This window comes from Ambystoma mexicanum, chromosome 8 (genome assembly GCF_040938575.1).
Source record: "Ambystoma mexicanum isolate Mex_15411 chromosome 8, UKY_AmexF1_1, whole genome shotgun sequence".
Lineage (NCBI taxonomy): Eukaryota > Metazoa > Chordata > Amphibia > Caudata > Ambystomatidae > Ambystoma > Ambystoma mexicanum.
The window spans coordinates 1,272,592,719-1,272,609,143 of NC_090929.1; the positions used below are offsets into that span (position 1 = coordinate 1,272,592,719).

At 42.1% G+C, this 16,425-nt stretch overlaps 1 protein-coding gene across 3 annotated transcripts in view; it reads left to right on the top strand.

Moving 5' to 3' along the window:
* DNTT (DNA nucleotidylexotransferase) overlaps positions 1 to 16,425 on the top strand; it is a 2,032,862-nt gene that overhangs the window by 224,933 nt on the left and 1,791,504 nt on the right. The gene's annotated exons all lie outside the window — the stretch shown is intronic.

A 16,425-nucleotide genomic window follows, 5' to 3' on the forward strand; every position in this document is an offset into this window, starting at 1 on the left:
TTACTTGAGAATTTGGAAACATGTCCATGACCTTCCCAAGTCCTTCTTTCATTGCAAATTGCAAAGAAATTCCAGACACATGTCCTAAACTGTTCCCTCCACAATGAATTATAATTATATCTGGATGTTGCTCTGTCTCCAAAGTAGCACAGAGAGGTAACAAGTCCAACCACTTCATTCCACGTACTCCATGCCAGTGTACTTCCACATGTGGGAATCCAAGATCTACAGCTACTCCACAGGTTTCTGCATGCACCTCCAACCAATGTATCCACGAGTCTCCCAAAATCCAAACAATCTGTTTTCTGAAACACACATCCATAGCTATCTGTTCTTCTCTCAGCAAAAAGAGTATCTGAAAAACTCTCTCCTGGCACAACACACCCACTAAACTTTCCTGACCAATCCATTTCAGTGCTCATTCTTATTTGCATGACTTCTGAACCCAAAAATCCCCAGATGTAACACCCGATGTCCGCGAACTACCGCCATGTCTGCGGACATATCGTAACATGAACAGCCTTTCTACCATTTCCACTTCACTCTCTGTGCCATTCCCTCTTTGGATGTAGCTAAGAAGTCACATGACCATCCACCAATCACATCCAGGACCTCTACATCTAACTGCATCATCATAGATCAGCACTGCAAATGTATTGTGAATCTCTCTGAGTACAAGTGTCATATCATTGGCAAGCACCATCCACAGGAAATACTGTACAAGTCTCCAAGATTTCTACTTGCAGCTCCATGCATATCCATATGCATGAACACAAACTACAGGTATGCATATTTTCTGTACAGTACATGAACACATTTTCTAACTGTCTTTTTTTCAATCTCCTAAAATCAACTGTCACTTACAAATCTTTATACTATTTAATTTCTTTATACACACACACACTCAAATCATGTTAAACTAACATTTTTTAAATGAAATATATAGACTACAAATAGTCAAACAAAATTGCATGCACACTCTATGTTCAAATCTCAAACAATAATACTTGTACAATCACATAATTCTTTTTTTAATTTCTTTATTTATTGAATTACTTACATGTATATAGGACAAGCAGCCCGTGAAATTGAGGCACTTTTACTTGGAAGAGCTTAGTTACAGGAATAATTGTATTCAGTGGTACATTATGAATTTCACAAGACATAGTAAAGATATTTTGTTTGCTACAGTTAGTCATTGCAATACAATTTGTTCATTAAGAACATATATGTATTCAACTGGTGCAACGTATTTTATGTAAATAAGATAGTTTTAATGGTTTTGAGGAAGGCGCTGAGGATTTCAATTAAAAAAAAATCAATGTCTAAATTAAAAACAGTGCTATATACAAACAAAATTACTAATTTGTTTCTTTTACAAATGCAGTGAAGACCATTCTCCTGAAAAGAAGCAGCCGAATTTGAAGTACAAAGAACAACTAAGATGTAACCTGCTCATTTTAGAAAAAAAGTAAGTAGAATATCACCATAATATTTGTATTATTACTCAAACACACTGTAAGGTTAATTCATGCTTTTTCTGTGCCTAAAAATAGAGATTCTGCACCATTCTGTCCAGAAATCCCCATGTCTTAAACAGCGATTTACAGCCAGAATGGCCCACAAATTCCTATTTTTCGACACACAAATTACCCAACTCAACCGCTAGAATTTAGATGTTATAGAACAAACAACTGTTTTAATTGTATAGCATTAGATATACTATTTATACTTCTCCACACCACTAGCTTACTTTTTTCTGTCATCTGAACTCCAGTTTAGTAACACATTAATTCAAGAATACCCATCCCTACTAGTTGTAGTTCCCAATGCACAATCACACACCATTACATACCACTTTACTCAAACACTCATGCACACATACCTTCTTTATTTTTTTCAACAGACCCCAAAGAGTGCCTACCAAAAATCAAGTCCGTAGAAAGCAACGCAGAAGTAGAGCAAATGAAAATAAAAGTGTCCAACATAAGCATCCATCTCTAGCACAATTTGTAAAAACAGTTGAAACAAAACAGCTAATACAGTCATTTAGTGAAACACAAGAAGTTTCAAGTACAAAAACTTTTCCTCCTCTATCAAAATGTAAACCAAACCAAAAAACAATTAGCAGAAAATCAGCTATCACTACAGATAAAACTGCTTCTTTAAATCTTGATATAGTTCAACGTAAGCATACCAAGAAAAGTATTTTAGCCAAAATGTTCCGTCACAAAGTCCTTCAAAATCTTATAAAAACAGGAGAGAAACCAGGTTCAATGCTTAAAACCTATCGTAGGAAATTAATCTTAGAAGTGTTGATAGACAGTGCAATTCTTCTCAAAAGAAAGTTATTTATTTTAGTGTTAAACAAAATGAAACCACTAACAAAACTAATAACTAAATTACAAAAAAGACTTCCCAATAAACAAAATGTCAACAGAAAGAACTTCTTAAGTATCTGCGGAGGTGAATGGAGTCACACTACGAGCACAGAACCATACTATAATGAAGAAGCGTACAAACAAAAGCAAACAAATACAATTGCCATACATAGCAGTGGTCGAGGTTATGAAAAAGTTAATAATACCATAATGGAACAAGAAGTACTCCTTACAAAAATATGTCCTGAAAACTTGGAATTACCCCTCCATTCAACTGAATCTGAACGCCTAGTGTACAAATGGCCATGCACGTCAATGTGTAACATTCCCAAACAATTTTTCAAGTCTTTATGCCAATTCCTCAATCAATATGTGAAAAGCAAAGACAAAATCAAAATTAAACTACTGCAAAATATGGATACCTGTCCAGTACGCAAGTACACAGGACTACAAGGACATTCATTGGCCTGCATTACAGGACCTACTTGCAAAACCACCTTCCATGATATCAAAAGGATATCAACACATCATTCAACTATAAGAAATCTAGTTTATAAACTGTACTATGCTAAAAGTCCTGCTTTAGCACTAGCCAATTTAAATAACATTCTTCTACATGGTACAGCAAAAAACCTACTAGAAGAAATCGACTATATCCAGAAAAAATATTTTGGAAGTGAAACCCACTTACAGAATGAAATAGCTGTAAACCAAATTAGTAACAATTCTACATATGGCAACCTTTTACTACACACATACAAAAAAAGAAACACTAAAATTTAAAAGTACATCAACTGAAGTACCAAACCATGTGTGTGTTTGTTGCAGCAGAATTTTTTATAAAAGTAAGACAAAAACTGTAGTCCTACCATACAAAATAGAAGACAATGAAGATTCTAAATGGTTTGAATTTGCTCTCTACCTTATAGCAGAAAACAAATACGAAATACCTGACTCCATAATACTTTGTAGTTACTGCACTACAAAACTTGACAACAACCAAACTCCTTCACGTGCTATCACAAATAATTTGGGATTATATCCACTACCAAAAACCCTTCAACAACTTCATTTATATGAGAGCATCATAATTCAAACAGTGCACCCATTTCAAGCAATAATACGCCTTCAGCCAAAAACTGCAAAATTACCTCCCTCTGAATTAGTGAAAGGTATTCTTGGAAAAGTAGTGTATTTACCATTAGATCTAAAAGAAAATGTGCACACTCTAGGAGTGCAACGTCCAATGCAACAATCTTTAATTATGTTGGTAAATGGAGTACCTACAAAAGACAAAAAAAATTGGCAACAGCTGGTAGATTTACATAAAGTTAGAGAAGCCTTACAATATTTTAAAGAGAATAATGAATATAACAAAGAAATTAATATTGAAGAAAACTTGAAAGATACATTTGAAATAATTCAAGAGACACAAGAAGCTGGTCAATTTGAGCTCCTAGATCCTGCTACAATATCAAACACTTTAGACCATTATACAATTCATCCATTGCACTCTAATGGCACCATAGAAGATGCACTGGGAACATACCAAATGAGTCAAACAAAAGGATCACCAATCAGCATATGGGAAAAAGTATAGAAGCACATGCTTTTCCTCTACTCTTTCCTACTGGCAAAGGAGGGAGGTATGATGATAGACCTATTCAAATATCAGCATCAGAATATCGCTCATTACGAATGTATTCTGAAGATCCGAGATTTAGACAAAATATGGAATACATATTCCACCTACTCTTTGAAAGTGAACTAGCAACTTTATGTTACGGATTTGCACACATATTAAAATCAGGATCACACTTTCAAAATATGACAGCTACACAATTATTACAAAAAGTGCAACAAAAAGATGAGGTTTTACAATCAAATATTACAAATCTATTAGCAAAAATGTGTGGTACTAAAGAGTACTGGTTTCGACGTCACAGAGATGTACGTTGTATGATCAGAAACCTTGGCCCACCCACTTGGTTCATTACATTAAGTTTGCAGAATATGCATGGGAAGATTTACATGATTTCCTGCGCATTTCAAACAAAAACAAAACAAACATAGATATACTAACACCTGGAGAACTTTGTTCTCTGGATCCTGTTAATGTTTCAAGATATTTTCAACATCGCTTCATTGATATGCTACATTTTATTTGTAATAAAACTGTTCCTCCCCTTGGAGAAGTGCAACACTTCTTTTGGAGAAAAGAATACCAAGCCAGAGGAGCACCACATATCCACATGCTTTTATGGATTAAAGATGTTCCTAAATTTGGTCAAGACAGTGATGCCACTGTTTTACAGTTTATTGAAAAATATGTCACTTGTGAAATTCCATAGGAATCCAAAAATAGTGATCTTCATGCACACATTTTACAATTTCAAAGACATAAATGTGGCAAATATTGTCGTCGCAAAAACAAAGGGAAATACTACACCAAATGCCGATTTGGTTTCTCTAGACCAGTTACAAATACAGGTCAAGTGAACAACCTCATGTCTTCAGTTAGACATAGTGTTAAAGGTAAGTCAAGATATAGAAACAATAGCCAAACATGATCCCAACAGCCAAGACATTTTAAAAAACAATTTATTGGACACATACTACCCAAACAGGAGTACCACTTTGGAAACCATGTGTCTATACCACATAGCCCAAAACTACACATACAAAAATAATATAAAACCTTATGAAAAAAATGGTAAATACAGAGTGACAAACTATGAAGGCAGCTTAGTAAAACTCACCAAACCAAATTAAATTAATCATATTAAATTGTCATTAAAGACTCCTCAACATATAGAAGTATATTACATTTCCCTGCTACAACTCTTTAAACCATGGAGAAAAGAAGAAGACATACTAGATAACTATGACTCATATGAAGACGCTTTCAAAGCAAATGAAAGCACTATAACTAATGTAAACTTTACACAGTACAAAACAATGTTGTACAATGAACAGCAACATGAATAACTCCAGGCCCAACTAGATAAGGACACTCCTGACAGTAGTTAACCTTCTGTAACAGGAAGCCAAGAACCACTGGGAGAGCCACTAATTACAAATGAGGCAGAATTAGCTATGATAGAAGTAGAAAACGCCATGTGTCAGTATGAAGATAAAGAAGACTTAACTATACTACAATCAAAACTAATCAATGAGCAACGAAGCATTTTTCAAGAAGTAACAAAAGAAATTGCAAATAGTGAACAACATGAAAACAAAGAATGCACCTGCCAAAATTACAAACCTATACTATTGTACGTCAGTGGTGAAGCTGGTTCTGGCAAAACATTCCTAATCAAAATCATCAGTAAGTTCCTTCAACAATTGACAAACAACAAACTGTCAGCTGTTGTCACTGCCCCCACAGGTTTAGCTGCCTGCAACATAGGTGGTGTCACTTTACATTGATTACTACTCCTGCCAGTAGAACACCAAAACAAATTAGATTATTACAAACTTTCTACAGAAGTTGCAATGAAACTGCGCACAGTATTGAAACAAATGAAAATGCTTCTAATAGATGAAGTGAGCATGGTGTCCAACCTAATGTTGGCTTTGATTCACCTCAGATTACAAGAAGTACTCAAAACAAACTATGAAGAGCTCTTTGCAGGAAAACACATTATTGTTTTCGGAGATCTTCTTCAATTGACATCAGTAAAAGGTGAGCCTATTTTTAAAACATTAGGACACAAACTCTGTCGTAAAACTGTTGGCAGCATTGGAAATGTCAACCTTTGGCAACATTTCCAATACAGAGAATTAACAGAAAACATGCGGCAATCTACAGATCTCAATTATGCCAACATCTTAAAAAGTATCAGAGTTGGTATACTTTCTAAAGAAGCAGAAGCAATATTGAAAACCCGGCACATTCATACACTTTATTGTGATAATGCATGTGCTACAGATGTTATGGAACAATTAGCCCACAAAAATGTCAATTGTATGGCCTTAATGCCAACTCTTGCAAGCTGTTTCAAATTCAATGAAATAATGTTAAGTAAAGAAATGCAACCAATAACGGAAATTAGCGCCACAGACAAACTAGATGTACATGGTATGACACTACCCACGTGTGACCAAGCCACAACAAGACTAAATAGTTTAGAAAAATCAATTTCAAACACAGCAGGTTTGGAAAATATTATAAAATTATCCTCAAATTGCAGAGTAATGCTTAAACGTAACCTTGACGTGGACCAAGGACTAGTTAATGGAGCACTGGGTACAGTTGTTGGCTTTCAAACATACTCACGTGACAACAAAATTCAGTTTGTCAATATTCTCTTTGACAAATTTTCTGAAGTAAAAAGGATAGGACGCTCAACAGCTCGATTCCTTCTCTTCAAAGACATGTATGTACGCAGAGAACAATTTTCTCTCACTCTTGCATACGCAGTCACCATTCATAAATCACAAGGTGTTACCCTAGACAAAGCAATGATAGACATTGGTAACACAGTCTTTAAAGAAGACATGAGCTACGTAGCACTATCACGCTTACGTACACTTGACGGTTTATTTCTGATCAACTTTGATGCAAGTAAAGTAAACACTGATATTTCTTGCATTTTGGGATATAATAGACTTTGCTCACTATACACCCCCCTTCTAAACACATATTCTGTACCACAAAAAGTTAAACGTTGTAAAAGAAAACTAAATCAAACAGAAATGCAACAGGATGTCACTGCAAATCCTCCAAAGAGAGTAAAAGAAACTAAAACTTCATCAAGTACCACAAACATAAAAGAACCCATTAGGGAAAGTAAACCATGTACTTCATCAAAGAAGGAAGACAAACTAAAAAAACATCAATCAGATACAGAACTACCTGGTCTATTTAAACTCTCAAATATAGTTGGAGTAAGTTGCTACGCAAATGTAGCAATGAATATTCTATTTCAATTGCCACCAATTGTTGACAACATTTACTTACACAGTACAGACCAATTGTGTTTGCAAATGTTAGTACTTCACAGAAATGCAACAAACAATCCTGATAACACGTATAGTGTTTATGGAATAAGACAACAATTGGACTACTGTGCTGTTATGGTTAAATTCACTATAAACTCACAGGAATATCCACAAGAATGTCTAATGTACTTACTACAAGTACTGGAAAATAAAAACATACCTATAAAAGAAATCTTCCAGATTTCATACATGTGGAAACATACATGCACTCTCTGCAACAATGTGACACAAGAAGAAATCCCCAATGAACGCTTCATATATATATAAATACCTAATTGTGAATCCATTCCATTTCAGCAACTTGTACAAAATGCAAACCATGGTAGATTAAGTACTACCTGCAATTTGTATAAGCGCTCCACGTTAGAAACACAAACACATAGTAAATACGTAATACTAATGCTTCTACGTTACAATGCAGATGGTACCAAAAACAACTGCAGGCTGACTGGATTCACACATGGTCAAATATCACTTGGTAAGAAAACCTTCACAACAATAGGTATAATCTACCACGCAGGAGCCACATCCAATTCAGGGCACTACACTGCATATATAAAAAAGAAATGTGGATGGTTTGAATGTAATGATAGTACCATTGCTCTAAAGCAGAGATTACCAGCAAATCTTACAAACACTTATTTAATGTTCTTAAAACCAAAATTTGATAACTAAACTTTACTTAAACCTATCTAACTGCCCAAAGATTCTACAACAATTAATCAGATTAATCAGATAAATGAATACCACCAAATTAGAGCAAAAAATAGACAGTTAGATTACGCCAATTTGTATCTAACTGTCCCAAAATGTAACCATATCCAAACATATAAATCAATACCACTAAAATATATTTAAAAATAAACAGTTAGAATATGCCTACTGGTATCTAACTGCTCCAAAATTTTACAATATCCAAACAAATAAATAATATGTTACTGCTCCAAAAAACTGCAACAAGCCAATGTATACAGCATTAGCCAGAAACAACAAGTGAACACTGAAAACAAACAAACAAATAAACTGTAGCATAACAGAAAAAGGGTTTTTTTTTTAATCCAACATGGATTTTTTTTTCTTCCACAGACCCAATGATTTTAGCAACAAACACAGAAACTGAGCAAATTGTACAGTACTCTGGTTTGTAATCTACTAAATATGAGGGTCTAAAAAAAATGTTGATTATACAATGTAATAAGTCATTACAAAATACTAATACTAACATGCTATTTTCTTTTATCACAGAAATTAACAAGAAATACATTTAATCCAGTTACTAAACCAAACAGTAAGTATATTATTAGTACAACCATCGCAGCATATCACACCCATAGTGGCTTATAACTTTGTTCCTTATAAATTTGTTTTTGACTCAAAGTTATAAGCAAGTATGAGTGTGATATGCTGCGGTGGTTGTGGCCAGGGCATAGAGTGTTTGGTGCACCATGCACCGAACACTCTATGCCCTGGCCACAACCACCGCAGCATATCACACCCATAGAGTCAAACATTTCAACTATGGCCTATGGAAACTTTTAATGTCCGCGGACATTATGAGTGTTCTTAGAACACTTTCAACTTGCCAGCGAACAATACGGACAGCGTCTTCAGAACACCCCCATTTTTCTATTTGCAAATATTTCAGGACACTGCGAGTGTTCTTAGAACACATTCAACTTGCCAGCGAACAATACGGACAGCGTCCTCAGAACACCCCCATTTTTTTATTTGCGAACATTTCAGGACACCGCAAGTGTTCTTAGAACACTTTCAACTTGACAACGAACAATACAGACAGCGTCCTCAGGACATCCCCATTTTGTTTATTTGCGAACATTTCAGGACACCGCTAGTGTTCTTAGAACACATTCAACTTGCCATTGAACAATACAGACAGCGTCCTCAGGACACCCCCATTTTGTTTATTCACGAACATTTCAGGACACCATATGTGTTCTTAGAACACATTCAACTTGCCAGAGAACAAAACGGACAGCGTCCTCAGGACACCCCCATTTTGTTTATTTACGAAGATTTCAGACCACAGCAAGTGTTCTTAGAACAAATTCAACTTCCCATCGAACAATACGGAGAGCGTCCTCAGGACACCCCCATTCTGTTTATTTACGAACATTTCAGGACACCACGAGTGTTCTTAGAACACATTCAACTTGCCAGAGAACAATACGGACAGCGTCTTCAGGATACCACCTACGAACATTTCAGGACACCGCGAGTGTTCTTAGAACACTTTAAACTTGATTACGAGCAAACGGACAGCGTCCTCAGAACACCCCCATTTTGTTTATTTATGAACATTTCAGGACACCACAAGTGTTCTTAGAAAACATTCAACTTACCAGAGAACAATACGGACAGCGTCCTCAGGACACCCCCATTTTGTTTATTTATGAACATTTCAGGAACCGCGAGTGTTCTTAGAACAGTTTCAGCTTGCTTGTGAACAAAACTGACACATATTGCGTCCTCAGAACACCCCCCATTTAGTTTATTTAGAACATTTCAGAACAGCCGTGCTGTCCGCAGACAAATCGAACACAACAATAGTGTCTACCACATAAAAAAAACACAACATTTAACCTATCTCATACTCTCCCACCCTCCCCAAACACTCTTACACACCAACACACTCTACTAAATACAAATTTTAAACCAGGTTTCACTGCGCTGTCCACGGATGTCCGCGAATCCAAGATGGCAGGCGCTACCGAAAATCTGACGCACTTCATGCTCCACGCCGTCGAATCAGCGAACACATCGCATGTCCGCGGACATCACGCAAGCCGATTGGCCAATCAGGACACTGTCCGCGGAGCGAACAGGGAAGTGTGTCCACGGACCGAACACAGATATCACTAATTTTTTATGACCTACATTTTGTTCATTTTTTAAAAAACTACTGGGTGGATTTTCACCAAATCTGCAAAAGCACGCTTTCGGGACCAAGCCGCTACTCCTGGTCCACATTTGGTGAAAATCCGTCCAGCGGTTTGGACTGTAGGCGCAAGCAAAGTTTTGAATGGGGAAAAAAAAGTTTTGGGACCCCCCTATAACTTCCCCCCCCTGGACGAATCTTCACCAAACTTTGCAAAAATATTCAGAGTGGGCCATATACTTTTTTTTTGCAAAGTTTGGTGGGGATCCATCCAGGGAAAGCGAAGTTATAAGCCGCCCAAAAAGTGCTCCTCCTATGGAAACACCAACTTAACCATAACTACATGGCCACTAGCGTGGCCATGTAATGCTCTAACAAGTTGCCTACTTTATATAGTGTCGCCCTATAATTATGGTGAAACCTATCATCCATAGGAAAGGCAAAAGCACAACATTTTAAAAACAAGAATTTGGCCCCTTCCACCCCTTAACTAGAAAGGTTCATGCACATATGTGTTATGGTTCAAAAGATATAAAGGGAATAATAAAAGATATTGGCCCTCATTACGACCCTGGCGGAAATCGGAAAACGATGGCGGAAATGCAATACCGCCATCGAATAGCGCTTGGTGCGACTATGACCCGTCACCGCAAAGTACGAAGCCATTAGCGACACCGTAGTGAACGCCAACGCTAACTGCACCAAGCACGCGCGCGCGCGCCATGCGAAACCGCAAACACCACCATGGCGCAAGGGTACGCCAATTCCGACCCTAGCGGACATGTACCTAACGCCATCAGGCATGGCGTAATGTACCATTCCGCCATGGTGAGAAGTACGGCATCGCGAATCAACCGTAAACGGCCCCACTGAGTGCCTGTACACCGCTCCCTGCCCACAAAGTACAACTCCCCGTAGGTGCAATGAAGTCACAATGCAACCATTGAAATGTACAAGTCACCCATGCATGGCAACGAAGAAAAGAAACACAAGAGGGGCCAATGGGAGCTGCAGGGCACAGATGGCACGAATACAGAAGCCATCCCAATGGACATGACCACAGTCCCCCACCAAGAAACGCACGCAAACACAGGCACCTGTGACCAGCAATATTCTGAGATTCACATCATTCCACCAGTCCACCTGGCTGACCGGCATCTGTTACACAAAACCCAATCCCCCGCCCCTGAGCATGACAACATTCAAACTGTCATATTGGCAGCCCCCATCCCTGACCTCACGGGCCTAGTAGGCAAACGCGCCCAGTACAGTACCACGCAACTAAACTCCGAAGCTGGAACCCAATGCAGATCTCCTCACAATACATCGCCCCCCAAATAGGCATATGCCACATCACTTGCAAAGAAAAACGCTACACGGGCCAAATCAGAATAGAAATTTAATGCACATCAAAGTCACCAAACCCATACAGCCATCAGGCCATGAACTCCAAAACACTAATCACCATTGTGGGCTGCATCCGCAAGAAATGACCAGCCACTACTTGTGTGTCGCCCTGTTCCCCCATGGTACACAGAGCCACATTCACGTACGAAAAGGCAACATGGAAGCGCACAGAACCGCAGGGCCGTCCCAATGGGGAGGCACTAGTCCAGCTGAAAGGCCGAAATGTTGCTCTGAGCCACCAGTACTGCGTAAGGGCATGTGGGCCATTGGCGATCGTCCCATAAGATCGTAATGCTGCTCCACTGATTAACACGAAGCAGCAGGTGTCGGGAGTAAAACCCATCTGCAGGAGTGGCATACAGATGGCAGTGGCAAAAGGGGAGGAGATACCTGTCAACCAAAAGAAAAGAAAAAGAACAGAATGGCCATCAGAACTACATTCCAACAACTCACTTCAATGATCACACGAAGTCCACAGCCATATGCATGCTAGCCCACTCCAAAGGATCATCACCACCCCAAAACCACTTGCGACTCATATCTATATCGAGGTGCAAACACCATCACAAACGAGTGTACCTGTGCATGCGTCTGTCAAAACAGAATCCATCAGATGGGAATGTTAACGTGCATGGACACAAGTGTCTGAGGGCGCGTCGAGACAGGGAGGGCTCACCAAGGCCAGATAGACGATGGTCCCACTATGGCAGCCCTGCATCACATAGCGCAGGGGAGGCGGATAGATCCCAAGAAGCCCTGTACATGGCAAACTCTGTATCGAATCACCTGCCCATGCATCCATTCATCATTCCCTCATCCCGGGATCAAAACGCCTGAATAATTACTCACATAACATTAGAAACATCCATTGAGTCTGTGCGTTATGCAGCCTGCAAAATCCACAGTGCCCCAGCCCGTAATTCCATTGTTGTGAAGTAACATGTATTTGGGAACGGCCGGCCTCATCGCCCACGTAGCTATTGCGCATCCCAAACTATTCATATCAATCATTGCTTCCTCGCCATGGGCCCTGTCTCAAGGACATTGAACAATAGAACGTTATATTTGCAGTCAGACCTGTGGGCATCTCCTCGCCGCTAGCTGGAAACCGAAAGCGCCGCCCTTCGAATTCCTCATTTGCAACATCACGTCGAAAAGGCATCTGTGGCCGTTTGAAATCACTAATTATTCCATCGAGTGCGGCTGTGTGTGAAAATGGCAACTGCCTTCACCCACAAATGGGACGCCCCGCCCGTCGTTGCAACTCGGTACAGTGATGCATGAGGGCCCACCGTTACTCGAGTACTACGTTCCACTGACCCTTCACAAGTCTGTTCGCGACTGCACAGATAGTATGTGAAACAATGGGACCACAGCAGAATGAACATATCAACCAATCTTACACGGCCATCGGGTACAAATACATGATTGCAATAGCAAGATGCCATTCCCCGAATTGCAGCGTTGTGCGCGGGACGTGCTCGGCCAAAGGGGAGAGCAGTTTGCACAGGTGGAATTAATCACCACAGGTGGAGGCCATACAGCCTGAAAACACATAAATTGCACAGCCAGTCTCCTCCCACAACCACACCGAAATGCTACCGGCAGGACTCGCGATGTTGGCCCTGGGGGACCTGATAGCACTGCAAGTGCTCCAACTCCAAGAAGAAGACGAACACCAACTACAACCAGCCGCACGGAGGAGACGCAGGAGGAGGAGGAGGCCAAGGCAGGGCCAGCAAGGCCCACCAGCACAGCCACTACCACCACGCAGGCAGCCCGCAATCCCACGCCTCCGAGCACATCCGTTCAACCTCACTGATGAGCAGATCCACACCCTCTACCGTCTGGACCGGGACACCATAGCCGCCATTGTGGACATGACACAGGCTGACCTTGTCAGCATGATAGATAGCCCAACCGCCATCCCACCCCTACTGAAGGTGGTGTCCGTACTCCACTTCCTGGCCACAGGCACCTACCAGCACACAGTCGGACAGTTGCATGGCATTTCTCAGCCACTGTTCTCACGGACACTATTTCAAGTGCTCGATGCCCTCCTGCAGCACGCAGACGACTACATCTCTCTACCACGCTCGGAGCAGGAAATTACCAACACAAAAGTGGGATTCCATGCACTTGCCGGCATACCGGGTTGCATTGGTGCCATCGACTGCACCCATGTGGAATTGGTCGTCCCACATGCCATGGAGGCCCAGTACCGCAACCGAAAACAATTTCATTCCCTGAATGTACAAATGGTGTGTGACTCCAACAGGATCATTACACATTGTTGTGCCCGATTCCCTGGATCAACCCATGATTCTATGGTCTTGAGGAACTCTACAATACCACGCTACATGGAGCGACACGCAGGGAACAGATCCTGGCTACTCGGTGAGTCTCATTACATGCACGATTATGTGGGGTATGTGATTTGGCAATGACCTGACAGGAAGGGGGGGGGTGTGCGTACATATCAATGGCATTCCACATCATACGTTTCTCGTCCACATACAGGTGATGCTGGATATCCACTGAAGAGATGGCTCCTCACACCAGTCCGGAACCCACGGGACCAGCATGAGGAGGACTACAACCATGCCCACTCACGTACCCGTGTAGTCATTGAACAGGCATTCGGCCTACTGAAGACTCGTTTCCGCTGCCTCAGCAGGTCTGGCGGGGCACTCCTGTACCGCCATGAGAAGGTTGCAAAGATGGTCATGGCATGTGTCATGCTCCACAACATGTGCGTACGTAGAAATGTGCCCATGCCCCCTGACGCAGAACTGCAAGCACCTGATGATGGTCATGATGGGGGTGGGGATGTGGCTGCACCTCATGGAGTCTGCGAGGCACCGGAGGCCCGTGACATTCGTCAGCATCTCATTGATGCATGCTTCTAGTACTCACGCCTGGTGGCTGATACATGGACACGGGACTCGTGGCACTGTGTGTGTCTGGGACATGCACAATATGGACTGTACGCCTATGATGGCCTAGTACACAAAGATCAATGTCCACACATCTCATTGGTTGATCGTGCACTTTTTATGGCATATGTGATGTCATGTTGAACACCCTATCGACCCGCCACCCAAGTGAGCCCAACACACCCCCTCCACCCTCCTACCTCCCCCCCGAACACCAGTGTCCAAAGATGCTCATTGTCAGTGGGCTGTCGCTATTGCAAGCCCCCTCTGCGGGTATCAGGGGCACCCCTGCCTGTGGAGCGCAGGTTCCTTCCAGATCTACGTTGGGGGCTGCCCTGGACGGAACTTGCAACGGATGATGTGTCTGCCTGCTCACGTCCATGCATGTCCCTAAGGGTTTGCGAGAGCTCAGTGAGCACACGGCGCACTGCGGCAAGTTCGGCACATACGTCTTTGGACGTCGCATGCAGTTCCCCCCTCAGGCTCTCGGTGCTTCTCTCCATTTGGACTCTCAGGCTCTCGGTGCTACTCTCCATTTGGACTCTCAGGCTCTCGGTGCTACTCTCCATTTGGACTCTCAGGCTCTCGGTGCTACTCTCCATTTGTGCCCTTAGCGTCTCTGTACCTCTCTCCATTTCTGCCCTAAGTGTCTCAGTTGATGTTTCTATGTCTGCCTTAGTGGCCCCACATTCATCGGCATGGTCCTTGAGGAGTGTGGCCAGTTGCTGCTGTTGTACGATTAACTGGTCGAGGGACTGTTGCCTCTGCTGGGCCATGGCCATTTGCGGGGGTGTCACAGAGGGGCTGTTGTCCTCATGTTGCCTTGCCACAGGGCTTGTGGGGGATGGCCAGTCGTCGTCTTGTGGGTGCCCCTGCGTGGTATCCTCATGTTGTACGGGATGGGACAGACAGGGGGATTGGGACAGGTCATGGATGGATCTGACTTCGACATCCCCGTTTTCTGTGTCCGAGCATGCTGCCATCAATGGGGTGTCACCTATGGTGCTGCTTCCACCAGAGGCAGTGCCTTCTGTGGCATCCATTGGGGGGACCTGTGGTGGTGGTGTTGTGGGCATGCTGGCTGCTGGGGTGCCTGTTGATGTTCCCTCCTCTGTGCTGCCACCTGATTTGTGCTGCTGCCGTGTCTTGATGCGTGCAGCTGAGGTGGAGGGTCTCTGGCCGTTGGTCTTGGCCCTCTTTGCAGGTGTGCTGGTAGGGGTGTCCTGTAGCTCGTCGTTTGGATCGGACCCTGTGGTGGATTAAAGGAGGGCGAGGGTTATTGATGGGTCTGTGGGAATTGGAATGGCATTGTATCACATGCTTTGGGGTGGTACCTGAGGGTGATTTGGGTCGGGGCCTTGGAGGTGCTTTAATTTGTGTGTGGAGTGAGGGTGCAGTTGTTTGGCAGCCTGCAGTTAGGGTGTGCCTGCTGCACGTGTAGTGCGTGTATTAGGGGTTTTTAATTATTTATGTATTTATTGTGGGTTTTAACGTGCGCTATCAGGCCGATGTGTGTGGACGTTCTCCTGGACATGTGTTTCTGTTGCACTATGTGGACGCATGGTACTTCACATGGATGGACTGTGTGGGTTTGGCATTGTTTTATCTGGCCCAACTACCTGTATCTTCGGATGTCGGCACTCCTTTCTCCATCCCTCCGACTCCCTCTATGCTCTCCATTCCGATGGTGGAGGCACAGATTTCTTCCCAGGGGGTCAACTTGATGGGTGATTCAGGACCTCCCCCGGTGGCTGTGGCAATGTTGCGGTTGGCAGAGAGTATGCTGCGGACGCGTATCCGC